Genomic DNA, 27,343 nt, shown 5'->3' with positions numbered 1-27,343 from the left:
AAATCTTCCAAAATAGATGATGTTTTACTTTGTCTTCGGCCACTGTAGCTGGGGAAAACCCTTTGGTCTAAAACCCGATTTAGTGATCGCCTCCCTCACAGAGCTCCTTTTCTTCTTTGCAAAACCCTGTTCCCTCGGCCTCACCGAATTACAAGAGCATCTTTATATCTTGTTCCCACTGTAATCCCACCGCAAAGGGAGCTGTTTCCTCCGCATTTTAAACAGACAATCAAAGGATTTGCGAATTTTCTGCGGTAGGTCAAGTACAGAAAGGAAATCTCAGATTACCCCTTCACCAACTGAAATTGGGTGCCGGAGCGCATCACTGAAGGCAAGAGGCGAGGGGGTCCAGGGAGAGGGGTCTCCCGCCCACTTCAAGACTTTTGGAAAGGAGGACCCTTGCTGCGGGCTTGGGGGAGTGTCCTCTGCACCTCAAAGGGCGAGTTCATCCTGGTATCATGTTAGGAAAGGCCAACAGGTAGAGGAGGGTAGCCGGTTCCTTATAAAACCTTAACCCAGACTCAACCGTGTGCCAGAGATTTCCACGGGAAACAAAGAGAGAAGGCAGTGCTCTGGGAAAGCCAAAGGTTCCTTAAAAAGGTGGTGGGGGAGGGTGGGAGAGTGGATAAGGGAGGGAGAGGAGGCCTCTGTTAACCCGCCCCCAGATGGGCTGTTTATTGACCTTTGGGAAGTATAATAATAAGGCCATAACCCCACACCAGAAACAGTGGAGGCTGGCGCCGGAGTCCTAGACCAGTGTCCCCCCCCCCCCCGACACACCCCAACAGCCCAGCCCGGGAGATCTTCAGATCATCGAGTAGGGTGGGCACTCCTCAAGACCAACAGAATTTCACATTGAAGACGTTTGTTGGTTTCCAACACTTCTGGGGGCTTCTAGCCAGTCTCCCCACACAAGGAAGACATAGTCCACCCCAAAAGTGCAGGAGTGCCTGCCCTCCACTCATGCAAGGGGTTGCAGGACTTCTCAGGTCCAAGGGCGCTCATGGGCGGTGACACCTATGCCCCGGGCACTCTCTGCAGGGTCCTTTTCCTTTACCCTGTTAGCCTCCGCAGTCAACTCCTTCTGACTCTTCTTCTGGGTAGCAATGTCTGAACAGAGATTTAAAAGAAAAGAAAATGTCAAGTGCCAGATATCAAGGAGAATAGATTGGTTGAATCCTGAGGAGCGAAGGGGAAGGAGACAACACGAAGGGGTGTTTACAGGTGACTGGGACGGGGACCTCCTGGAATGGCCCAGAAGTAGGAAAGAAACCAGGGCAGTGGAGTCACTCTGGGGAGGGAAGTTGGGGCGGGCAAAAAGTCAGGAGGGGTCAATCTGCACGAGGGAGACTGAGGAGTCCAGTCGCAGGCAGGGACATCAGTGTTTACCGAGTGGTGGGGCAATCGGAAGATTTATTTAGATGTGCAGACACCCAGAAAGACCCTATTTGAGCTAAAGGGGCATTCAGTGTGACTCATTGCTGAGATTTTGATCGCTTGCTTAGGAAGCAGCTTCTGGTCAACACCTTGAAAAAAACCTAACTCCTTGTTTTATTGTGAAAGATTCTTCCCAGCGCCACATTTAGAGTGTCTCTGTCATTGTGCATTTTAAGTATGTGACCCTAATAAAGAAGGTCATCTTAAAAAAGATGTCATGTTAAACCTTGTCCAATGATGTAAGAATGGAAGGACTTCACTTTCTAGATGATATAATTCCACAAGCAGCCCCGTTAGAGATATCATCTATAACACGTTTAACATAGCTCTGTCCAAGTTTCTTCTGCCTTTCTATTTCTTTCTGTACACAGGTAATATAGTAGACTATTAATTTTTAAAAATCAACCATGAGAGTCTTCAAGGTTTGCTGTTTTAGGCATCACCATAAAAACTGGCAAAGCCTCCAAAGATCTTACCATGGTAACATAGAGGAGATGAATGGACTGTCCTTGTTAATAGGAGATGGTACCTGACAAGTAGAGAACGGAATTACTTTCTATGTCAAGAATGCAACGAAAATATTGCTAAGAAATTGTTAGCACCTCAGAGTAACCGACTTCAGGAAAGTCCCCCACCTCCTTTTGGAGACAGAGGGGACAGGACTAGGATGTGTCAAGCTGGGGCTCCGAGGGAAAAGGAAGATGAAGGATTTGGAAGGGATGCTGGTGAGCGTCAGACTGAAAGTCAACCACGAGCTCAAGGATTTTTTCGAAAGGGATTAAAGTCAGATCCAGGGGAGGAGAATGTCTAGAAAGTCCCGCAGCCAATCAGAGAGGATGCCAGGGACCAGATGAACCTGGCCAGTTGTTTCGGGCCACTTTGGGGGCAGAGGTTCGCTATATGGGGAGACATCCTCCACCTCTTGGTAAGGATGATGATGAAACCTTTGGGAGAGAAATGAGTTTCTCTCCTCTCCTTAAACAAACTAGTGAACCTACAGCAAAAGTGATCGCTGGTGTGTGATGTCGGGGGCTTCTCCAGCACAGAGGCCCCTTGAGGTCCAGCCAGGAGAGCTCTCCAGGAGAGCCTGTCCTCGCTAAGAAACCCGGTTCCCTCAGAGCCAGAGGTTGGCTTCTGTTCGGAACCCAGGGAGGGGCCAAAATTCATACTCTGGCATAACCTCTTCCCAACTGTGCAGGTTGGGTGGGGGTGACTGGGAAATAACATCAGAGGGTTCTTCCTCTTGCTCTAATGTGTAACAAATCACAAAAAAATGCGAACTAGTCCCCAACTGACACTGGGGCTGGGATTCTGATACTAAAGTTTGTTTCTATGTCTTCCCAGGGCTTGGTTGGGGGGGCACTCAAGTTGGACCAGCCCCCTGGAACATGTTGGCCGCGAACTGGGCTCCCATCTCCTCCAGGTAGGAAACACGTCTCCCAGTGGCTCACATCCTTCCAGGTCCTGGTTTCCTGGATGGGCCTCTGCTTTCTTAAAAACTAACTAACTAAAAAGTAAAATGTAAAGATCCATTCTGGACATGGCTCTCTCAGCCTAACAGCATCTCCAAGTCACAACTAAAGCTCTTAAATGGGTGAGGATGGGTGGATGGCTCCTCGCCAGGCTGAGAGGGAGGCAAAGTGGCAACCAAGGCTTTGGGTTTGGAAAACAGCTGGGCAAGGTTCCATCAGGGTGCTGAGATCAAGGCAGGGGGCGTCTTTTGTCATCTTTCTGTGGCTGGCACTGGATGCCCAGGGCCAAGCCCCAAGACAGAGCTGCAGAACCATCTGGAATAAAGGATTTCCAAAGGAAATAACAGGAATCTGGTGCCCGTCTGTGCTTTAACCTACACGTTGCGGTTCCAGCTGGGTCTGCAACTAATTTCATCTCTTCCTCGTAGTTCCCAGGCTCCCCCTCGCCCCAGGCCAGTCCAGGCTCTTGGTTCCAGGTAATGAGTTGAACCCATGTGAGGTGCCCATTACATTGTTGTTTGCAGTGCCCATGGTTTTAAATTGCCTGTTGCCGGCCTAAGTTGCAGAACAAATATTTTAAATAATAAAACTCCAGATGGCATTTTTAGGTTTGACACTTGTCCCCTATCCCACACCCTTTTTATTATTATTCAAGTACACTGGGATTGGTAGCTTGGAACCTAAGAAGTTTAAGGGAAGCCTGCAATTCTTCCTCCAGGACTCACATGAACAGTAATCTCTCCGAAGGGTCCCACAGCCTTCATGTTCCACTAGTACCCATACTCTTTTTCCTCAGGAAACAAGAGATTTTAGTTGCACTGAACAAAGAAAGGGTATGAGCTTTTCTTTGCTGGCCTGGCTTCCATACTTTTGAATTTATCTAGAAAAGATCCTGTAATTCCCTTTATTTCAACACCTTTCATCAGATGTCTCTCAGTTGACCCCCCCATCTTTCCATAATCCCAGCCAATCTCTTCTGGCAATATAAACAAGATAACGAAACCCCCAAACAATCCCTCACCCCTTCTAGCTCTTTCCCAATCTCTCCTTTTTCCCCCCAAACTTCTGGTAGGATTGACTTCCATTCCTTATTTCAGTGGCTCACTCCCTTCCCCATTTGCTCCAACATCCCTGCAGTCTGTCAGCTCTTCTACCCATTAGGCTCTACAAAGGCCCAACTGCATTTTGATGTTAAGAATTTTTTTATCCTCCCACAACTTGTTCATCCTACAAAATAGGAGAGTCAGGGCTGGGGCTACAGCTCAGAGGCAGAGCCCTTGCTAGCATGTGTGAGGCACTGGGTTCTATCTTCAGCACCACATAAAAATAGACAAAATAAAGGCATTCTGTCCATCTACAACTACAAAAAATTTAAAGAAAATAGGAGGGTCAATTGTATGTCAGCAGAAAGCCCTTTCCTCATAGACTTTACATTCTAAGAGGAGCCTTAGAAACCCACACAGGTGTACTGCATAGTGTACCAGGTGACAGGTACTGTGGAGAAAAATGAGAGGAGGGCTCTGTTTTAGGGTGACAGTTTAACATGGAGATGATTGAAGGGGACTAAGAAGATGACATTTGGGCAAAGACCTTTAAGGAGGTGACACTGAAGATGTAACATTCTCCTTTTTTCTACAATGTCTGTAGTAGCTTGATTTCCAAGATTTCTCTCCTCTCTGACTGCTCCTCTTTGATTTTCCCACCACTGTCTGTTTCACAAATGATGTAGTTTTCAGAAGGTTCCACTGTTTTTTCTCTCAGTGCTCCACAGCCTCCTGGGTGATTTTAATCAACACCACTGCTTCAACTCTTCCCTCCACATGGCCCTGCCTATTTTATCCAGATCTAGAGCCCCTCCTGAATTCTAGACCTTTATTTCCTACTAACAACTAGACACATTTAAGTGGAAATTGTAATGTCCCTGAAGCTTGTCCAGGACAAAAATGCATATTGCTCTGCCCCAAATTTCTTTTTAAAAAAAAATATTTATTTTTTTTTAGTTGGGCACAATACCTTTATTTATTTATTTTTATATGGTGCTGAGGATCGAACCCAGGGCCTCTCACCTGCGAGGCAAGTGCTCAACTGCAGGGCCACAATCCCAGCCCTCTGGCCCAAACTTCTGCTTGTACAAAATTCACTGTTGCTCCAAATTTCAGTCTTGGTTAATGGCATCACCCTCTACTTAATGTCCTTACTGAAACCTGAAAGTCAACCTGAACTCTCTTTCTGCCATCCATTAGCATGAAGTTCACAGCCAGCATCATCTTTAAATTAGATTCTCATCTTTCTTCATCTCTTTTCTGATCACTCAGTTTCAGACTTGACCCATCTCCGCTGCAGCTCTCTGATCTGATCTCTTCACCCCCATTGCTTCCTTCCTTCTGTAGGTCATTTCCAAGATTAAAATAATACATCTAAGCATGTTATTTTCCTGCTTAGGAAACCTCTGTTGGAATCCTAATGCCTATAAGAACAACTTCAGATTCCTCAAATTGACATTCCAAATTTCAAAATTTCATTGTGGGTGTACTTTTTCAGCTCCACCTGTAGTACACCAAACTCATCACTTCAGAATACATCAGATTCATCCTCCTGCAAAGTCCCTGCCTTTGCCACATTATCCCTTCTGCCTAGGATGCTCTTCTTCCCTTCTCTAGCCCAACCTTCCTTTCCAAAGTTCTGCTCAAACATCAGCTCCTGTAAGGCATCTTTGACTCCCCTTCTCTCATCTCCTGAATCCCCCTTTCCTATACACTTTCTGGTGCCATTGGCCAGCTTTATTTTCTCTATAGATTTCAGACTGTAGGTTCATCCATGTTGACCAGTGCAGTAGGAATTGGACCTTTCCCAAACCCTGCTATTATTCTTTTCATGATATAACAATGTCCCTACAAAGCCCTTCAAGCCTGACACAGAAAACCTCTGGTTCTTTCAGTGACTATCACCCCAAGAACCTAATATACTTCTGTGATTTATCTCCAGAATTTTTGTGTATGTCTATTACAAACATGTTTTTTTTGTCCCCTTTGGTAAGTCCTGAGCCTATGGGGCATGAGCACTGCCACAACTTCCTCTGGATCTCTTCTACTGTGCTACATGCTTCAGATGCTTACAAAATTGGAATGAATGAAAAAAAGAGGGGCTCTTGTGACTGATTCTATGTCCTGTTTCCCAACAGTCTCTCTCTTCTCTCTCTCTGCATTTCTGTCTGAATGTTTCTAACTTTTGCCTTTCCCCACCCCTGCATTTCAACAGATGGCCCAGAAGCCTCTTCATTCACTCTATTTCTGCCTCCCCAGACCCTGGGTGGCTTCATCTGTATGGCGGCCCCAGACGGGAAGATCATGTACATATCAGAGACAGCCTCAGTTCACCTGGGCCTTTCTCAGGTAGTGAGTGGTCTACACTTCCAGCCTGCAGTGTTTACAGCCAGAGTTGGAAGCAGGAGGGGTGGGGCTTCCCCAATCCTTTTATGTCTGCATTTCTGGGCTAGAGACTTCTCAGCTGATGGAGGGATTCATTAAACAGGTCTGGATCTTCTCATTCCTAGACTTCCCTTATCCATTAGCTTCCACTCAAAGCCCAAGCAATTGCTACTTTTTTGAGGCTTTACAATAAGCCAGATACTGTGGGAAAAGATTATATGCTTATCTTTACCAGAGCTTCTGCTACTACTACTACTACTACTACTACTACTACTACTACTACTACAACTACTAGTTATTGTTATTATCTCACAGATAATGGAGCTGAGGTGTACCTAGGATGCAATAGGTAGCAAGGGGAAGAAATGAAATCAGAACTCATGGCCAATTGCTGGCTGTGTTTTCATGGCCAAACAGACCCTCCCCCCACCAAGTTTTCAGCTTCTTCATGGGACATTCTACTATTGCATAGACGATGATACTCTCGTCTTTACGAGTAGAGCTGACCGGAAAGAGCATTTATGAATACTTCCACCCTGCCGACCACGAGGAGATGCCCGCAGTGCTCACCGCCCACCAACCCTACCACTCTCACTTTGTACAGGGTAAGGTAGAGATGTGTCTGTGATGCTTAAGCCCATGGCGCTTGTGGTTTTCCCCAAGTTTGTCGTGGCTGGAGCCACACAGTTGCATGTCTCATGTCCTGATCTTCCCTCTGCTCTCTCTCAGAGCACGAGATCCAGCGCTCCTTCTTCCTGAGGATGAAGTGTGTCTCAGCCAAGCAGAACGCTGGCCTCACCTGCAGAACAAGGTAAGTGGCTGAGGTGAAAGATTGACACCCAGCCGCGGTTGGGTGTCTTTGGACGGGGTGGAACACAAGGAATCTGCAGCGTCTGAGGGTCATTTCCACATCAGGGACCGCTCCTGTGTGAGTCATACATAGTACCTTTGTTTCAAAGAGCAGCAGGTACAAATGCTCCATTAGTCCCCGAACTGTATGAACTACTGGGAATGAAGCGTAAAGACTAGGTCTGACTGGCCTAGTACTCCACAGCCACGGGCCTCTCAGAGATGGGTCTGAAAAATCCTGAAAATCTCTGAAGCGGTGGGGAACCCTTGGTGGATTCCTAGGAGTTCAAGCCTGGCCCAGATTTGGACCTCCAAAGAGGTGAATAATCAGAGCTTCAGCTCAAAGCTGTGGTTCTCAGGTTGAATGAGATTGAACGTCCTCAGATGAGTTAGGGTTGGTGCAGGTCTAGCATCTTCATTTTTACAAGCTCCCAAGTGAGTTCAGTTGTACCTGCAGTCACTCTCTTGAGACACTTTGAAGTATTATAACTTTGGGCCCCTTCCCAGAAGGGCGTGGCCCAGACAATGTTTCTGGCTGAGTAGTTTCAACAGGTTTCAACCCCCTCCTCATGATTCTGGGGCTCTTCCTGAGTGCAGCTATGTCTCCCGCCCTCCCCCTCTACCACAGGTCAGTCAATGCAGTGGCTCCCTGAAGATCTGCTGGTACAGCTTGGACATGTCCCCCTTTGACAGCTGTTACCAGAATGTGGGCCTTGTGGCCGTGGGTCACTCACTGCCTCCTAGCGCTGTCCCGGAGATCAAGCTACACAGTAACATGTTCATGTTTCCAGCTAGCCTAAACATGAAGCTCATCTTTCTGAACTCTAGGTGGGTGGGCAGGACCCAAAAGGGCTGTTTCTAGTGTAATGCAACCCTTCTTAGCCAGGGAGAGATCCCCCTTGATCTGAATGAGCCCATTCTGCAGATGAGACAACGAACCAGGTTCTGCCAACTGAGGGCGGGCACCCAGGTCTGAGACTGTGTTTGGTCGGGAGTTGAGGGCACCCGAGCACTCATCCCACCCGAAATCCTCTCCACAGGGTGGCAGAGCTGATGGGGTATGAACCTCAGGACCTGATTGAGAAGACCTTGTACCACCACGTGCACTGCTGCGACACTTTCCACCTGTGCTGCGCTCACCACCTGTGTAAGGAACACTCTGCTCTGCACCCAAACAACCTGGGTGGCTCCCCAGGGTAGTGGGGAGTGGGAACCTAAGCACACGCAAACCGACTGACAGAAACTCTCATCCTTGTAATGGCCCTGGTGGTGCCTGAGGCCCCAGGGAGGGCCAGCTGGTACACTGGGCCTCATCTTGTTTCTCTACCTTACACCTGTCCTAGCACTGGTGAAAGGGGCGCTTCTAGTCAAAATATCTTCTATTGTTATGCTTCACCACCTGCAAACATCACTGAAGTTGTGAACAAAAACCGAGGCTGTTAACTTTCCTAACCTGACTCTTACAGAAATTTTCTGCTATTTAGGGTTGAACCCAAGACCTTGAGGTTGCTATGCAAGCAAGTACTCTACCATTGAGATAAATTCCCAGTTCACATCTCAGCTTTTCATATAGTTTTGTTTGAGCTCAATTTCCCCAGACTCTTCCTTCCATAGTTAGGTGAGTTCAGGGAACTCCCAACTTTATCGGTTCCCCCCATCTGCCCAGAGAAGTGCCATGCACTAGCATGCCTATAAAGAGTACCCAGGGCCTTGATTGATTTAACAGGGCCATCAATTGGGAATTGGCCTGTTGTTTCTCCCTCCAGGCAGACGCAGTTATTAAGGCCCACAGGGGGTCCACACTCTTACCACCTGGCATTTGGGAGAAGTCTGGGCCAAGCTGATTCACCACCATTTGCCTCTGTCTCTCCATCAGTGCTGGTGAAGGGGCAGGTGACCACGAAGTACTACAGGTTCCTGGCGAAGCATGGCGGCTGGGTATGGGTGCAGAGTTCGAGACCCTCCTGCACAACAGCCACTCGTCCAGGCCACACTGCATTGTCAGCATTAACTATATCCTCACGTGAGTGCAAGCCTGAGACCCCTTCGGCCACTTCGGGGGACTCTGGTCTCTGAGAGAGAGCATGTGGTGGGCACAGCCTGGTTAGGAGAGACTGGGATCATCTGGGTATTCAGGTTTGAACCCTTAGTGCTGGCTTCGCTGGAAGGAGGCAGGTCGAGCACTTTCATCTTCCTGAAAAGGCCTTCTTATTCTTTTCTAGAAGACAATATAGAGGTTCTTCCATCGCTCTCGTATTTGCTTTCTTTTCTTTCTCTTAACCTTTTAAGCAAACTCTGCATTAAATAAAACTTAATGCAGCAGAAAGAAAAAAGAGAGAAAGAGGACAGGATCCAATGTTTAGAGCCATTTATAGTTAAAAAACGGGACATCTGTTTCACTTTTTCAGATCTAGGCTTTTAAGTTCTTAATTTTAACCAGAGTCTCCAATCAAAGTGAAGAGTTCTGAGAGAGTGTTTCTTTCCCTGAACCACAAAGGGGGCTTAAGTGACCAAGAGGATATGACTTTAACTTCCAGGAAGCTAAGAGAGCCAATCATAAGCTGCAGGTCTTGGTGGGGCACCCCTCCTGATCCTGACCACTTCACTGGGTGAGAGCTAAGCTCTGGGTGCCACCTGCAGGTGCAACCCATTGGGCAGCTGCAACAGCTTCTTTTCAATCTATTCTTATTAAAAACCATAATCCTTTCTGGTTTCTGGTCTGGCCCTTCAGTCTGATAACGTGTCGGGGTGTGCACCTCCTGAGGAAAGCATGTTATGTGCTTTATAATGTTTGTGAAACTGGAATTGCTTAGGGTTGAAGCCTTTATAAAGAACCCTTTTGTATACTCAGTTGCTGAATATTGTTTTTTTTTGTTGTTGTTGTTGTTGTTTTTGTTTAAATCAGCTGGCTATCTCCTACGCTGTGTTCATTGGGAAAAGAAAAAAAACTGTCACAGAAAATTGGAGAGGGAGCTAGGAAAGCTAAATTCTGTTCTCAGCTCTGTCACTAACCTAAGATAAACAAAGTCACATATTCAGGTTTGAAATATTTTTACCTCTGTATTATGAACAAGATGGAATGAACATCAATGAGTTTCCTCCATTTCTACAATTCCCTCTCTGAGCAAGCCTTCTCTAAACATCAAAAAAAAAAACTTACAAAAAAGTTTGAATAAATCCATCCACTGGGATCAAAATGCAATTTGGCATAGCTCAGTAAGAAATCTGATGCTATACCCAATTTGCAAGTTTCTGCACTCCGGTGAGCACCATAAAAGCAGAGCACATGGTGGGGAAATGATGAACAAATAAACGAGAGGAAATTGGCATAGCCAATATTTGAGATAATGAATAGGGAACTTAGGTGGTAAAGAGCTTGTGTATTGAGAGAGATGGTGGTGAAATATTTTATAGTAGTTCTAATTTACTGACCAGGCTTAAGCAGTTTTTTTTAATATCATAAGAGGTCATAAAATAATTTGAATGAGTAGAAATATAGCAAGCCTTGGAATGATATAACCTGCTATATTAGATTTTCTTCTTTAAATAATTGAGATCTATATGTCATGGAAGATGTGAAAATAAGTATCTGAAATTAGGGTACTTTTAACTGGGAGGGGAACATTTTAAGTGGCAATATAACACATCAAGTGAAAAATTTTTAAATGAACATAGTTTTCTTCAGGATTGCAGAGATAGGAGAGTCTATGCAAACAGAACACATCCAGTAAAGCTTCACTTGAGGAATGTTGAAAGGACATTTTAACGTGTATCTGTTTACTTTCTATTCCCACTTTCTTTGATTCTTATTGTTGTTTTACTATTTCTCTTATTTAGTACTAAATATAACAATGTTATAATTGTGTGCATTATATGTCCTTAACTTCCATTTGTATTCATATTACAAACTATGTATTGGAAACTAATAATAAGTGATATCTCTGATCTTTTGTTAAACAGAGGGTGATAGTTCTTTACTTGAAAAGAAGGAATAAAAACATTGATTGATTAATCAAAGTTCTTTAACAGTGCTTTTTATTATAAAACTAATCATTAGGTAACTTTAAAAAGTATTTTTAGGGAAGCATGATTATCTGGCTGAAGGTCACTTTATGATACGGTAAAAGTACTAAATATTCCATACAGTTCATACTTCAAATATTAAATTTTGATCTTTTCTTGACTAGTGATCTGTGGTACACAATATTCTTTTTAAAAATATTTAATTGATTTTATTTTTCAAATACATGACAGTGGAATGCATTACAATTCTTATTACACACAAAGAGCACAATTTTTCATATCTCTGTATATAAAGTATGTTCACACCAATTCTTGTCTTCATACATGTACTTTGGATAATGATGTCTATCACATATTATTTGGAGGTGCTGAGGGATAACAGTGAGCAGCAGATGAGGGTAGCACCAGACCAACCACACAATCAAAATAATAAATAGCCATTACTCTGCAGTGAAGTATTTTGATGAGTTACAATGTATTGTAGGTTAGATTATTGAATGCCATTTAGATTTACTCCTTTTTATTTATTTAAAGTATTTTCAACTTATGATTTTTGAGGGAAAAGGTAACCCCAAGTAATATAGCATCTGTAGAAAGACTTTCTACTCCATCTTGTCTCTGTAAGAAAACAAGATAAGAACTTATGGAAAAAATATCTTCCAGTATATAGGAGTTATTCTCATGGCAACTGTGTATTTTCTGTTGTTATGCTTGCTGTTGTTTTGTTCTGGGTCCTAATTTTGTAAATGAATGCCTTTAAAAAAAAGTGTATTAGTATTCATTATGGAAAAAGTAGAATGATCATTTTAAGGGAAAACAATCATTACTTAGCCAAGTGTGACTTGTAATGAACATTAAAATATAAGTTAAATCAGGAATTTTAAGCTATGGTGGAATTTAATCTTACCAAAAGTAAAATTATTTCTTAGGACAAAATGTTGTATTAAAATATAATAGGCTAATCCTGTCAAAATATAACTCAACTATTGAATTAAAATTTATTAAATTCTTGAGAGCTTATTATATACCAGCAGTACTTTTCCACATACCTCATTAGATAATAACAGAGGTATTTTAAAATGTAGTTTCATATAAAAACACATTAGGATTAACTTTAATTACCACAATAATAGTTGCAATGCTTACCAATGAAGCCAGAATATATTGTTTAATTAGTGTACAAAGAAACAAAATATGACCCCTGACATTATTTAGAAGGAAAAAGTCAAGATTCTCTTGCCTTCAGAAAAATATTGAAGTGTTACTGTGTGCCAAGTACTTTTGTGATGTTCACCATGCATTACTTCATTTTATCATAAATCATCTGGAACACATTCTATTATTATGCTTCCCAAATAAATTAACAGAAAATTGAGGTACTAAGAATTCAAAAGGAATGTTTATGCAAGTGATGTGGCAAGGTTTTAACTTAAGAAATTTGATCCTTGCCACTGAGTTATTAACCATCACACTACAAAAAAGAAAACAAGAAAAAGAAACAAGTAATAAAAGTTCAATAAAAGTAGATTTTAAATTTACCAACAATTTTATAATATATTCTTTATGTTTTAATGAAAACGTTGCATTCTAAACACCTTAGGAAAACATATATAAGCCTCCTAATATTGCCTCTATTTTTGTACACCAGAGGACACTTCAGAATCAGTGTTCTTTACCTGGAGTTTATTCATGGCATCTGGTCAAGGTCAAAAGGGATTAAAAATGATTGGTGTTTAGTGCTTACTAGTTAAAGTTTGTTTGTAATATTTCTGTATTAGAAAGCATTTCATTTTTCCAGAAACTGTTATTGGGAAGGGTTATTAAGGTTTTTATAGTTAGAAATTCTTAAAAGATGGTGCTTTTTGTTTTTCTTATTTGACAAAAATTGTCTTTGGAGAATAAAATTGTGTCCAGAGAGCTTATTTTCCTTTTCTCACATAGCCCTACCATGACTGTTAAAATGAAAGACTGAGTTGCTTAGTGTTTTTCATCTTACATGTGCAATATTTCCCTTACAATAATGGGTCATTTATTTGGAGATAATGAAGAATATTTTATAAATTCAAGTTACAATATGAATATGTTCATTGATATATTTAACAGGTATATATTAATTATTATCCCTTTTTAGAGTACTATCAGATATCTAATATAAAATGATCAAGCAATTTCATAATATAATTATGAAAAAATATACTTTGGTTAACACTTAAAAATGCTTCCTCCAAACAAAAGTGAATGAGGTTACAGTGGACCATTCATATTTATATCCATGGGTTCCACACCCAGGTATACAACCAACCATACATGGAAAATATTTGAAAAACAAATTATGTCTGTCTGAACATGTAGAAACATTTTTCTTGTCACTATACCCTAAATAATGCAGCATTACAGTTATTTGCATAACATTTGCATTGAATTAGGTATTATATGTAATCTGGAGATATTTTAAAGTATATATATATATATATATATATATATATATATATGCAAATTTTACTTGATTTTATATATGGGACTTAAGCATCTGGAGATTTTGGTATCCACAGGATTTTGGAGTCCTGGAACTAATCTCCTGAGTGTTGACTCAATAAATCATGTAGAGAAGAAATTTTTGGTCAGTTGCTATATTTTTCTTAATAAAACACAACTTATCTGATAATAGTAATTTAATATCTAATAAAAGTTAATAAAAGTTATCATGTTCAGTAAAGCACCATTAAGCTATTTAATATTACATGGTCTGTTTCTCACTATTGTATCGAAGTAAAATCTTGGCCTCTTGTTTGATGCACACAAACCCTACCAAGAAAAAAATGAAATTACCTTTACAACCAAACACCCAATGAACATATTTTATACTTTTTTAACTTGAGCATTTGTAATCTAATGTCTCTCCAAATCAATAATCTTCAAAAATAATTTGAAACTATTTTGCCATATACTATCATAGTAATAAGGTATAAGATATTAACCAATAGATTATTATATATAATTCATACAACTTAAATTATAGAACACATTTTCATATAAATATTTAACCTGAATATCAAGAATGATTGAAATTGGAATTACTAGATCAAAAGTATACAGTTTAATGAAAGTACACACATACTTCAAAATTTTGGCAAATTTTTCTTCAGAAAGTTTAGGAAGTGAACATTCTTATATCAGTTTTACTTTATTTTCATTTTCTTTAATGATGGTTAAATATGTATGCATATACATATATATTTATATGCATATATAAAGAACAGAAAGTTGATAGCTAAAAATGGCATCAAAATCTTGTTTTACTCAGTGGCTCAGGAGGCTGAGGCAGAATGATCACAAGTTCAAAGCCAGGCTCAGCAACTTAATAAGGTCCTAAGCAAATTAGCAAGATACATACACACACACACACACACACACACACACACACACACACATATATATATATATATATATATATATACATATATATACACACATACATATATCTATTTATATAAAATATTTATTTATTTATTTATAGATTTTATATATATATATATAGAAAAGTTATAGATAATATCATATATATGTATATATGACATTATCTATAATTTTTATTTCTTTTATTCCAAATGAGTATGTTCAGTGATTCCAATATTTTATTACTTATATTTCCAAATATAATAAATTTGTGAATTTCTCCTCTACTCCTAGTCTTACAACCTCTTCTCAATTGCAAAATTAGTTATTCCAAAGTTAGTTATCCACATCTTTTTCTTTGATTTCATTTCTTTAATTCTATTTTTCTCATCTAAGTGTTGAGTCTTCCGGATGCGGTGACACACACCTGTAATCACAGCTGGTGGGGTGACCCCCCAAAAAAGTTGAATCCATCTGGGATTAATTATGGAATGTTATAAAGATCCAATTTGATTTTCAAATGAAGCAAATTTGTTCATTGAAAAAATCCTCTTCTTTGTATTAAATTGCAATTCTCTTTATTTATGTATTTATTCATGTATTTATTTTAAATATTTTTTTTTAGTTTTAGTTGGACAAAATACCTTTGTTTTATGTATTTTTATGTGGTGCTGAGGTCTGAACCCAGTGCCTCATATGTGCTAGGTGAGCTTTCTACCACTGGCCCCAACCCCATCACCTGCAATTCTTTTTTTTTACTGTGTACATGAACATGTGTACACACTTGGACATGCACATTTGTATCCATATCTACAGTAATATCTTCTCTAAGGTTATTTGTTTGTTGCCCATTTTTTAGGTTTTTAAAATGAGTTGTTTAATTAAATGATCTAATTCAGAAACCCTCAAGATTTATTATCTATTTTCTCTATTTCAAATGAAATGTAAAAGCATTGCTTTCAGTAAAAAGACTCAGTGAAAAACAATAAACTCTAAACCTGTTGATCTCATAAAAGTTGAGAGTAGAATAGTGGTTAGGCAAGATTTAGAAGGGGTGGGGAGGTTGTCAATGGGAATAGTTTTATAGTTAGAAGGAATAATTTCTGGAGTTTTATTGTAAAGTAGAGTGACTTAGCAATAATGTATAAAGAATTGAAGGGAGAATTCTGAAGGTTCTAACTTTAAGAAATGATAAATATTTAAGAAGGATTTGTTGATTACCCTGAATCTATGATTATACAATGTATACAAATGTTTAAACATTATATTATATCAATCAGAAATAAATAAATCCTAAAAAATTCTCAATTGTTATTTTCTCCAATCTGGCACAACTCTTATAAATTAATTCTCAAATAATTGACATTTATGCAATAATTAGTTTTCCCATGTAGGAATAAGACTCTGAGGAATTATATAATCAGCTAAGGAACTTAATAATTGCAAGAGTATTGCATCTATGGGACACAGAGAAAATAAATATTACTTTTGTCCTGAATTTAAAGTGAAAATGATGGAATAATTTATACCGCATCTCTGACATGCACCTTAAATTATTAGACAGTATTCCTGCTCTGTGGACTAGGGCTATCTCAGTGGCAAAGTGAGCTTGTAAAGCTTCAGGACAGATCTGTGTCTTGATAAAACCATTTTTTGAAAAAATCAAATATAATATAGATAGAACACATTCGTTCTATTTGTCTTCATTCTGTTATGCACACTATACTCTCCCTCCCATTTTCTAATATTGATCACTTTAGTTAAAGAAGAAAACATTTTATATCATGGAAGTTATTGAATCATTTTGCTGAGGTAAATTTTAGTTTATTCAAGTTTTGAATGTTTGATTTAAAACTGAAGGAAAAGGCATTGAATAGAAGGTTTCAAGAATTTTCCTGACTGAGTGCTTCTGGAGACTCCACAGGAGGTCAGTACCTTCTTTGGTTTTCATGCTAACTGTCTGAGTTCAGGGCTGCTACAACTTCATTTCTCAGGGTTCATGTGGCTTTCTAAAACTTATATTGGCAGTAATTTTAGATTTAGTGAAGAAAAAAAAGTCAATGAGTGTAGGAACCTGGGAATAGGATGCATTTTCCTTCTGAAAGGGATCTTCATGTGATAAGTGAAAGTTTATCTGTGAAACACTATATTGGTATAGATACGAAGGTTGATAAGGGCATGCTAACTCAGGTTGTTGAACAGAATAAAATTGAAAAGTAGTGTTATAATGTAATCATCAATTATTTTTTAAAAATATTTTTAATTATAGATGTGCACAAAACCTTTCTTTTATTTATTTATTTTAATGTGGTGCTGATGATCAAAACCCTATCACTGAAAACCCCAGCCCCACCAGTTATTTCTTGCAAAGGTTATTTTTAAGCTCATTAAATGAATGAAGTACATTCTAAGTGCCAGGTATTTAGCAGTTAACAGGCAAGTTTTTTCATACGTGCGAGGGTGTAAGTGGTTCTTACAGTTTCATTTTAAGAGCCCTCATTGCAGTTCAATTCTCCAGGTATATGAAACATATTATCCTTAAAGTAATTTTTATGTAGGCAATATGTGTGTGTGTATACATATATACTTATGTATATTATATATATATATATATATATATATATATATATATATATATATATATATATATATATAATTTCCATGTAGGAAGTAAAATGTCTCAGTATTCATATTTTTCAGGAATACCACCAAAGGAATTTTGAAGTAAGACTGCTAACAATGTGCAATGGTTTTCAGTCTATTGAGAAAACAGTGGATTGAGCAAGACTATATAATAGCACTATTTCAGAGTAGAAACATTTTGACACAATTGTTCACTCACAGAAACTTGAGAATATAATACATTTTTTTGCCTTAGAGAATTCAAAGATGTGTTTTCTCCTGTGCTGATAGTATGATGTTATTTTCACAAATTAAGAGCCCTCAATGGAGAAATGGCCCGACTCTCTAACTACTGTCAAAGATAATAGCTAAAGATCAACTACTTTAAAATTAAAATGACAACTTATTTTTTTCAGCTCTTCCCTCCTGTTTAATTGGCATCTATCCAAAAATTCCATACATGGGTCAAATTATTTATTTACCTAGAAATACATTTTGCAATAAATTTACCCTGGAGCCTTTTAAAGTAAGTTGTGGTGCAGAAAATTAGATGTCTCCTGGGTAAAATATTGTGATTTTTCAATAAATCCAGTGGTAGATTGGTAACATCAGTTTTTAACATTTTTGAAGGAAAAGTATTCATGCCATTTCTCTGCAATGCTGAACTTTGAGGATTCCTATATTTATTTGACCTTTATGTTAGATGAAGCTGACCCAGACTTGCATGCAGAGAAAAAACTTTTTGGCTCAGACAGCAATCACTAAGCTAATTTAACTGAATAAATTGGTTGTTCAGTAAAAAGTCTTGGTTAACTTCCTGTATATTGAGAGATTGGGGTTTTGGTGCTATGTTCAGCTTGGTAGAAAACAAAGATATATAAACTTAGTATTACTACATAAACAAAAGCACTATTTTACTCATGTATTAATTGCCTGAAACTTTTGTTCAATTGATTGATTTCTATAGATAGTTACAATTAGATACCTAGCCAAGCCATTAACTATAGATAATACCTGAATTTACAAGTGTTATCTTTCTGACAAAATTATGGCTTTCTTCTTATACTGTGTTCAATGAGTGTCTTGCTTTAGGCTAAACAGTCATAGTAGGTGATTTATACTTTAGAATTTTTGATTGAAACACCATAATGTGGTAAAAATAAACCAACAAACATTATTGAAATAGTAATACTGAGTGGAGAAAGAATTTTAAGTATGACTAGCTTCATAATAACTGTAAGTTTAAACTATGGTGATATTTTTTCATTAAAGGAAAAGAATGATTGTTCTTTGTAGGTATAGCATCTCTGAGGTTCTTATTAAATACTATATAATAAAATTACAAATTTTTGTTAGTTATGGAATATTTTTATACATGTCCAAAATCTTTATACATGTCCAAAATAGATTTTTCACATTTAAAGTACTTTATACATAATAATGATTTTTAATCACTTCCCACTGAAGAAAACAATCACTATCCCCTTATTTTAGTGATTAGACACAGAAAGTTTACCTTCTTGCTTATTGACACATGAATATAGAGGTGGAGGTCAGAGTATTCATCTAGATTTGGTTCTCATTCATTCTTGGCAACCTCATAGAAATTGTCATTCCTGTCAAATGATTTTAAAATTCTCTATGTACAGTTATATTTTTTCTTTTTAGGAAGCATTTAATATGACAAAGATGGACATTTTCTTAATCATTGAATCATGATTTCAAAAAGAATAATTAGTAAAGGTAACCTCATGGTGTGATATAGACTCTGAAATAGCAATCAAAAATAAATATTATATAATATATTAAACTATTTTGAATCTTTTCAACCCAAAAGTTTGTCTGAATTTTTACTCCAAGAAGAATGTATGATTAAGTCACTGAATCGAAAACTTCCATGTTAAACTATCAATTTTTATATTTTACTTTATTAGGTAATACATATAAAAACTAAAGTTAAAGGCATTATATCTATAAACAAGTCTCACATAGCTGTGCTATTAAGTTTTTTTTTTTTTACTACAGTTGCAGAGCATTGCCTACTGTCAGATTAGACAAGACAGGCAGCAGCCAAAGGAGGCAGATTTAAAAGGGCCGCTGAACAGGCTTTATTGAGATATCACTCCTGGGCAGAACTCGATCAGACCCAAAGAGGGGACAGGAGAAGGGCCTGAACTGAAACCGTGTGGAAGCTCGACCAGACTGGACTTTTATGGGGCTTACAGCAGAAAGGGAAGGGCTTGGGACAGGAAAAGGTGTTCTTAGAGTCCCTTGCCCCCTTGAAGTTGGTCAGGGGAGTTGGCTGAACCCAGGATTGGCCAGAGGGTCCTGCTGATTGACAGGCGTTAGTCAGGAGATCTGGCTGATTAACAGGTGTTTCCGCCGGCATCTGAGTGATGTTCTTTTCAGGCCCCGGTTGCTTGGTTCTAAGTTGCCACTAAGTCGACACCAAGTTGCCGTCACCAACCTAACACCTACTGTCAAAAAAAAAATTAGGTTACCTGGGGATAAATACTCTCTAATGGTAAGATCGCCAGATTGCAATCATGAGTGAGCCTCAGTTTTTATTCTTGGAAGCACTGGATAATGCCAAGCCTAAGTTCCTGTAAGTCTTTTTAACAGTGTTCACTTTTGTTTTTCTAATTATAAAAAAGTTCAATTTAATATATATTTTGATCACTTAATAACAAATTAATGTATGAGGGACAAGGGAGACCCAAAAACTAATAAGATGAACTAATCTCCCTTAAAGGACTCAGTGCTTAATGAGAAAGGCATTATAAAAATAATTGTTCTACTTAACATATAGAATTTACAGAATTTAAATTGTAGCAACTACTTTCTGATGGTGAGTTCACAGATAATTTGCCTAAATGTAGTGGTTAAGGCTGTGCTTAGAAGACATGGAAAATGATAAGACAGTGACAGACGTTCAGGAGAAGATCTAGGCAGAGGAAAGCATGGGAACAAAGGATCAGAAATTGTCAAGTGCAAGGAAAATTGTGATAGTATAGAAAGTAAAGAAAGATATTCTGGAAGTAAACTGTGATTCTTTGAAGACTAAGTTAAGACTTTAAATTTTATTCTCTAAGCAATGGGTAGGCAGTGAATGTTTTAATGAACAGATCCAGATGATTATCAACTGCAGGTTTGTTGCTATTAAAAGATGTCAGAAGACCATCTCTACCAGTGGCTTTGTGTATGATGAGATTAAAGATTAGTTGGTTTAGATTTACAGTTCTAAACTCAGACAATGGCAATGAGAGATTAAAGGTAACATAGGATATACTAAATATATCTCTGTCTATAAAGATGTATATATAGTTGGTATATATAGGTATATAAGAGTTGCCAAAATCCGGGGAAAGAGAAAAGACAGTATTAATTTTTCAATTTATGTAGAAGCTTTTTAATAAAATTTTGCAATCTATTTTGCAAATCCATCCAAAACTCTTCAAAATAAAGTCTTTCATGTCATCACAGATTATGAATAGTACTGTTAACTCATTTAAGTTACAATATGGGATTTTTTGAAATATTTTTCCAGTCTAAGCATTATCAACTCATTTAATTCAACACTTCAAAAGAGTCTCAGGCTTCATTTTGGCCAAATATAATATGCCGCTCTGTCATTATTAGGAAACTTGAATCATCATGTTTTTACTGAGTAACAATTTGATAAATTTATGGGACTATTGTTGAGAGCCACAGCCCAGTCAGAATTATGCCTGGCATTTGCCAGAGGGAATGGTTGAAAGGTGAGGCCAGCGAACCATTGAGATGATGATTTGAGTTAAGCTGTATATAATTGCTGTGATGCTGGATTGATTGGGTTGTATATTTGACCTTTATTGTCAGGCAATAGGGAGGCTCTTGGTGCCTTGGGCAGCTGCTACTTTGGAGTTCTTGTGATGTACACATATCCATTTGGCTGCCCACAAGTAAAATAAAAATAGAAATACATTGTAAAGAAAGAAAAGTTTCAAAGATAAACGATAAACAAAAGTTAAAAGAATTCGCAGCTAGAAAACCATCTCTTCAAAAAATCCTTGGCAAAACATTACAGGAAGAGGAAACTGAAAATAACATTGAAAACCATCAGTGGGAGGTAGGACAGTAAAGGGGGGAAAGTAACCAAAGAGGAAAACTAATCAGGTTTAGTAACATAAATAAACAAATATGACTGGAGGAACAAACCTAATCTCAATAATAACCCTAAATGTTAATGGCTTAAACTCACCAATTAAGAGACACAGGCTAGTCGAATGGATCACAAAACAAGATCCAACAATATGTTGCCTACAGGAGACGCATTTGATAGGAAAAGATATACATAGACTGAAGGTGAAAGGCTGGGAAAAATCATTCCACTCATATGGACTGCGGAAACAAGCAGGAGTGTCCATACTCATATCAAACAAAATAGATTTCAAGCCAAAATTAATCAAAAAGGATAAAGAGGGACACTGCATACTGCTCAAGGGAACCATACACCAACAAGACATAACAATCATAAATATATATGCCCCAAACAATGGTGCACCTACGTTCATCAAGCAAACTCTTCTCAAGTACAAGAGTCTAATAGACCACCATACAATAATCATGGGAGACTTCAACACACCTCTCTCACCACTGGACAGATCTTCCAAACAAAAGTTAAATAAGGAAACTATAGAACTCAACAACACAGTTAACAACCTAGACTTAATTGACATATATAGAATATACCACCCAACATCAAGTAGTTACACATTTTTCTCAGCAGCACATGGATCCTTCACAAAAATAGATCATATATTATGTCACAGGGCAACTCTTAGACAATATAAAGGAGTAGAAATAATACCATGCATCCTATCTGATCATAATGGAATGAAACTGAAAATCAACGATAAAAGAAGGAAGGAAAAATCATGCACCACGTGGAGAATGAACAATAGGTTACTGAATGACCAATGGGTCATAGAAGACATCAAGGAGGAAATTAAAAAATTCTTAGAGATAAATGAAAACACTGACACAACATATCGGAATCTATGGGACACATTGAAAGCAGTTTTAAGAGGAAAATTCATTGCTTGGAGTTCATTCCTTAAAAAAAGAAAAAAACAACAAATAAATGATCTCATACTTCATCTCAAAATCCTAGAAAAAGAAGAGCAAAATAACAGCAAAAGAAGTAGAAGGCAAGAAATAATTAAAATCAGAGCTGAAATTAATGAAATTGAAACAAAAGAAACAATTGAAAAAATTGACAAAACCAAAAATTGGTTCTTTGAAAAAATAAATAAAATTGACAGACCCTTAGCCATGCTAACGAAGAGAAGAAGAGAGAGAACCCAAATTAATAGCATACGGGATGAAAAAGGCAATATCACAACAGACATTTCAGAAATACAGAAGATAATCAGAAATTACTTTGAATCCTTATACTCCAATAAAATAGAAGATAGTGAAGGCATCGATAAATTTGTTAAGTCATATGATCTGCCCAGATTGAGTCAGGAAGATATAGACAACCTAAACAGACCAATAACAATAGAGGAAATAGAAGAAACCATCAAAAGACTACCAACTAAGAAAAGCCCAGGACCGGATGGGTATACAGCAGAATTTTACAAAACCTTTAAAGAGGAACTAACACCAATACTTTTCAAGTTATTTCAGGAAATAGAAAAAGAGGGAGAACTTCCAAATACATTCTACGAGGCCAACATCACCCTGATTCCTAAACCAGACAAAGACACTTCAAAGAAAGAAAACTACAGACCAATTTCTCTAATGAACCTAGATGCAAAAATCCTCAATAAAATTCTGGCGAATCGGATTCAAAAACATATCAAAAAAATTATACACCATGATCAAGTAGGATTCATCCCTGGGATGCAAGGCTGGTTCAATATACGGAAATCAATAAATGTTATTCACCACATCAATAGACTTAAAAATAAGAACCATATGATCATCTCGATAGATGCAGAAAAGGCATTCGACAAAGTACAGCATCCCTTTATGTTCAAAACTCTAGGAAAATTAGGGATAACAGGATCATTCCTCAACATTGTTAAAGCAATCTATGATAAGCCACAGGCCAGCATCATCCTGAATGGAGAAAAACTGAAGGCATTCCCTCTAAGATCTGGTACAAGACAGGGATGCCCTCTCTCACCACTTCTGTTCAACATAGTCCTCGAAACACTGGCCAGAGCAATTAGACAGACGAAAGAAATTAAAGGCATAAAAATAGGAAAAGAAGAACTTAAATTATCACTATTTGCAGACGATATGATTCTATACCTAACAGACCCAAAAGGGTCTACAAAGAAACTATTAGAGTTAATAAATGAATTCAGCAAAGTGGCAGGATATAAAATCAACACACATAAATCAAATGCATTCCTGTATATCAGCGACAAATCCTCTGAAACAGAAATGAGGACAACTACTCCATTCACAATATCCCCCCAAAAAATAAAATACCTGGGAATCAATCTAACAAAAGAGGTGAAAGACCTATACAATGAAAACTACAGAACCCTAAAAAGAGACATAGAAGAAGACCTCAGAAGATGGAAAAATATACCCTGCTCATGGATAGGCAGAACTAACATCATCAAAATGGCGATATTACCAAAAGTTCTCTATAAGTTCAATGCTATCCCAATCAAAATCCCAACAGCATTTCTTGTAGAAATAGATAAAACAATCAGGAAATTCATATGGAATAATAAAAGACCCAGAATAGCAAAAACAATGCTAAGCAGGAAGTGTGAATCAGGCGGTATAGCGATACCAGACTTCAAACTATACTACAGAGCAATAGTCACAAAAACAGCATGGTACTGGTACCAAAACAGGCGAGTGGACCAATGGTACAGAATAGAAGACACAGTAACCAATCCACAAAACTAAAACTATCTTATATTTGATAAAGGGGCTAAAAGCATGCAATGGAGGAAGGATAGCATCTTCAACAAATGGTGCTGGGAAAACTGGAAATCCATTTGCATCAAAATGAAACTGAATCCCTTTCTCTCGCCATGCACAAAAGTTAACTCAAAATGGATTAAGGAGCTCGATATTAAATCAGAGACACGGCGTCTGATAGAAGAGAAAGTCGGCTATGATCTACATACTGTGGGGTCAGGCTCCAAATTCCTCAATAGGACACCCATAGCGCAAGAGTTAACAACCAGAATCAACAAATGGGACTTACTCAAACTAAAAAGTTTTCTCTCAACAAAAGAAACAATAAGAGAGATAAACAGGGAGCCTACATCCTGGGAACAAATCTTTACCCCACACACTTCAGATAGAGCCCTAATATCCAGAGTATACAAAGAACTCAAAAAATTAGATAATAAGATAACAAATAACCCAATCAACAAATGGGCCAAGGACCTGAACAGACACTTCTCAGAGGAGGACATACAATCAATCAACAAGTACATGAAAAAATGCTCAACATCGCTAGCAGTCAGAGAAATGCAAATCAAAACCACCCTAAGATACCATCTCACTCCAGTAAGATTGGCAGCCATTAAGAAATCCAACAACAACAAGTGCTGGCGAGGATGCGGGGAAATGGGTACACTTGTTCATTGTTGGTGGGACTGCAAAATGGTGCAGCCAATTTGGAAAGCAGTATGGAGATTTCTTGGAAAGTTGGGAATGGAACCACCATTTGACCCAGCTATTCCCCTCCTCGGTCTATTCCCTAAAGACCTAACAAGAGCATGCTACAGGGACACTGCTATATCGATGTTCATAGCAGCACAATTCACAATAGCAAGATTGTGGAACCAACCTAGAAGCCCTTCAATAGATGAATGGATTAAAAAATGTGGCATTTATACACAATGGAGTATTACTCTGCAATAAGAAATGACAAAATCATAGAATTTGTAGGGAAATGGATGGCATTAGAGCAGATTATGCTAAGTGAAGCTAGCCAATCCTTAAAAAACAAATGTCAAATGTCTTCTTTGATATAAGGGGAGTAACCAAGGACAGGGTAGAGACGAAGAGCTGGAGAAGAAGAATAACATTAAACAGGGATGATAGGCGGGAGGGAAAGTGAGAGTTAAGGGAAATTGCATGGAACTGGAAGGTGAGCCTCAGGGTTATACACAATTACATATAAGAGGAAAGGAGGAGTAGGAGAAAAATTATATAAGTGGAAGAAACGATTTATAGTAGAGGGGATGGAGAGAGAGTAGGGGAGGGGAGGGGAGGGGAGGGGTGAGGGGACAGTGGAGAATGGAATAGACAGCAGAATACATCAGTCACTAGAAAGGCAATTTGTAAATCAATGGAAATGTAACTGATGTGACACAGCAATCTGTATACGGGGTAAAAATGGGAGATCATAACCCACTTGAATCAATCTGTGAAATATGGTATAATAAGAACTATGTAATGTTTTGAACAACCAACAATAAAATAATTAAAAAAAATAGTCTACACAGGTACAGTCTTGGTGGCATCCACACCTTTATTCACCCCCAAGGTAATGCTCTGGAGAAGAATGCATCCACAGTTCAGGTAAATCACATTGAAGCCAATTGAAACAATCCTCCACATCTGTTCTCCACAGAATTGCATCTGATTTGAACATTAAAAAAGGCTTCCTGCATAACCACCTACCAAGGATTCAGACCAAGTTCGATCGTCCAGGTGGTAAGGATGAAACAAGATCAGCACTCTTCCATGCCGCTCTTTGATAAATATATATGGTACCACTTTTCTGGAACATCATTTTGTAAGAGATACTAAGAAACTGTAAAACATACATAGCATTTATCCAGTCATTCTACCCCTGGAAGAGTATGAAGAAAATAATCAGACATGCTGACAAAGACGTATGTACCAAATCTCACTACAGCATTATTTATAGTGGACCCAAATGGGAAGCAACTTAAATGCCCTATCAGGAAGAAAACAATGAAAAGAGAACCAGGTGTACTATCCTGCAAATCTCACATTGTTTTAAAAGTAACACGTAAGAAAAAAAAAAAAAGAAAGAAAAGTTTCAGTTATAGATGGACACAATACCTTTATTTTATTTATTTATTTTTATGTGGTGCTGAGGATCAAACCAAATGCCTCTATGCATGATAGGCAAGTACTTTAGTGCTGAGTTATAACTGGAACTGCAGGCCCAGGTGTTAGTTCCTAAAGTTTTTTTTTTCTGTAAACATTGGTCACAGATACCTCTCTCTGTTACTGTCTTGTGAAAAATGAATTAGAATAGCCAGGAATAATTCTGAACACAGCTAATGTTTCCTTTGACTTAATGAACAAATCTACCTTTTGTATCTATTATCAAATCTTTTTATTTCTATTAATGTATACTTTTTATTTCTATTTGTGGTGGTTATGGTAACTATAACTAACAGTGTTGGCTGGTGTCTCTGCCAAGATATACAATAGGAGGAAAATTATCGGGGTGGAAAAGGAGAGACTTACAAAGATTTATATCAGTATCTCACTGAAAACAGTCTTACTGATAGGTGTGTATCTAACAAGCTATCTCTCATTTAGTACAGGTTATAAGTTTGAAAAAAAGTTTACTTTTATTATTAACAAGGCTTAATTCTGATGATTTTGTAGATGAATTGAAACCAGGGTAATGTGATAACATTTCTCTTGTCCATGTTAGACAGTTGAATTTCCTTTCAATCTAAATGAAGGTACTATATTTAGGGATTTAAAAAAAAAAAAAAAACAGCTCTTTGCTTAGAAGAACTCCTGTGGCCAGTAGTTGATTGTAGGCAAGAAACAAAAGGAAAAATAGAGATATTATTTTCCCTGACCATGAGAGCAATGAGTTGTGTTTATTATGCTATGTTTTTATTTTTAAAAAAATGTGGTTGGTAAAACAAGCTACTCCTTCTAAAGCTTAATTCTCAATATTAAGAAAATTTAATCCCTGAATTTATAGAGAAAAAAATAACAATATGGAATGGCAAGCAATTAGTTTGTGGTCACAGCAGGGCAGGGACCCAGACTTGAGTTAGGAAACTGATTCTGACAACCTGCTCAACCAAAGGCTTACCCTTGTATCATTCACTTGTAAAAAGAAATGGTAATGATACTTTTCTTCTGGTTGTA

Source organism: Spermophilus citellus (assembly GCF_964194105.1).
Source record: "Spermophilus citellus genome assembly, contig: SCAFFOLD_102, whole genome shotgun sequence".
NCBI classification, from domain to species: Eukaryota; Metazoa; Chordata; class Mammalia; order Rodentia; family Sciuridae; genus Spermophilus; species Spermophilus citellus.
The sequence above is the reverse complement of the archived record's forward strand: the minus strand, read 5'-3'. Positions refer to the sequence as shown.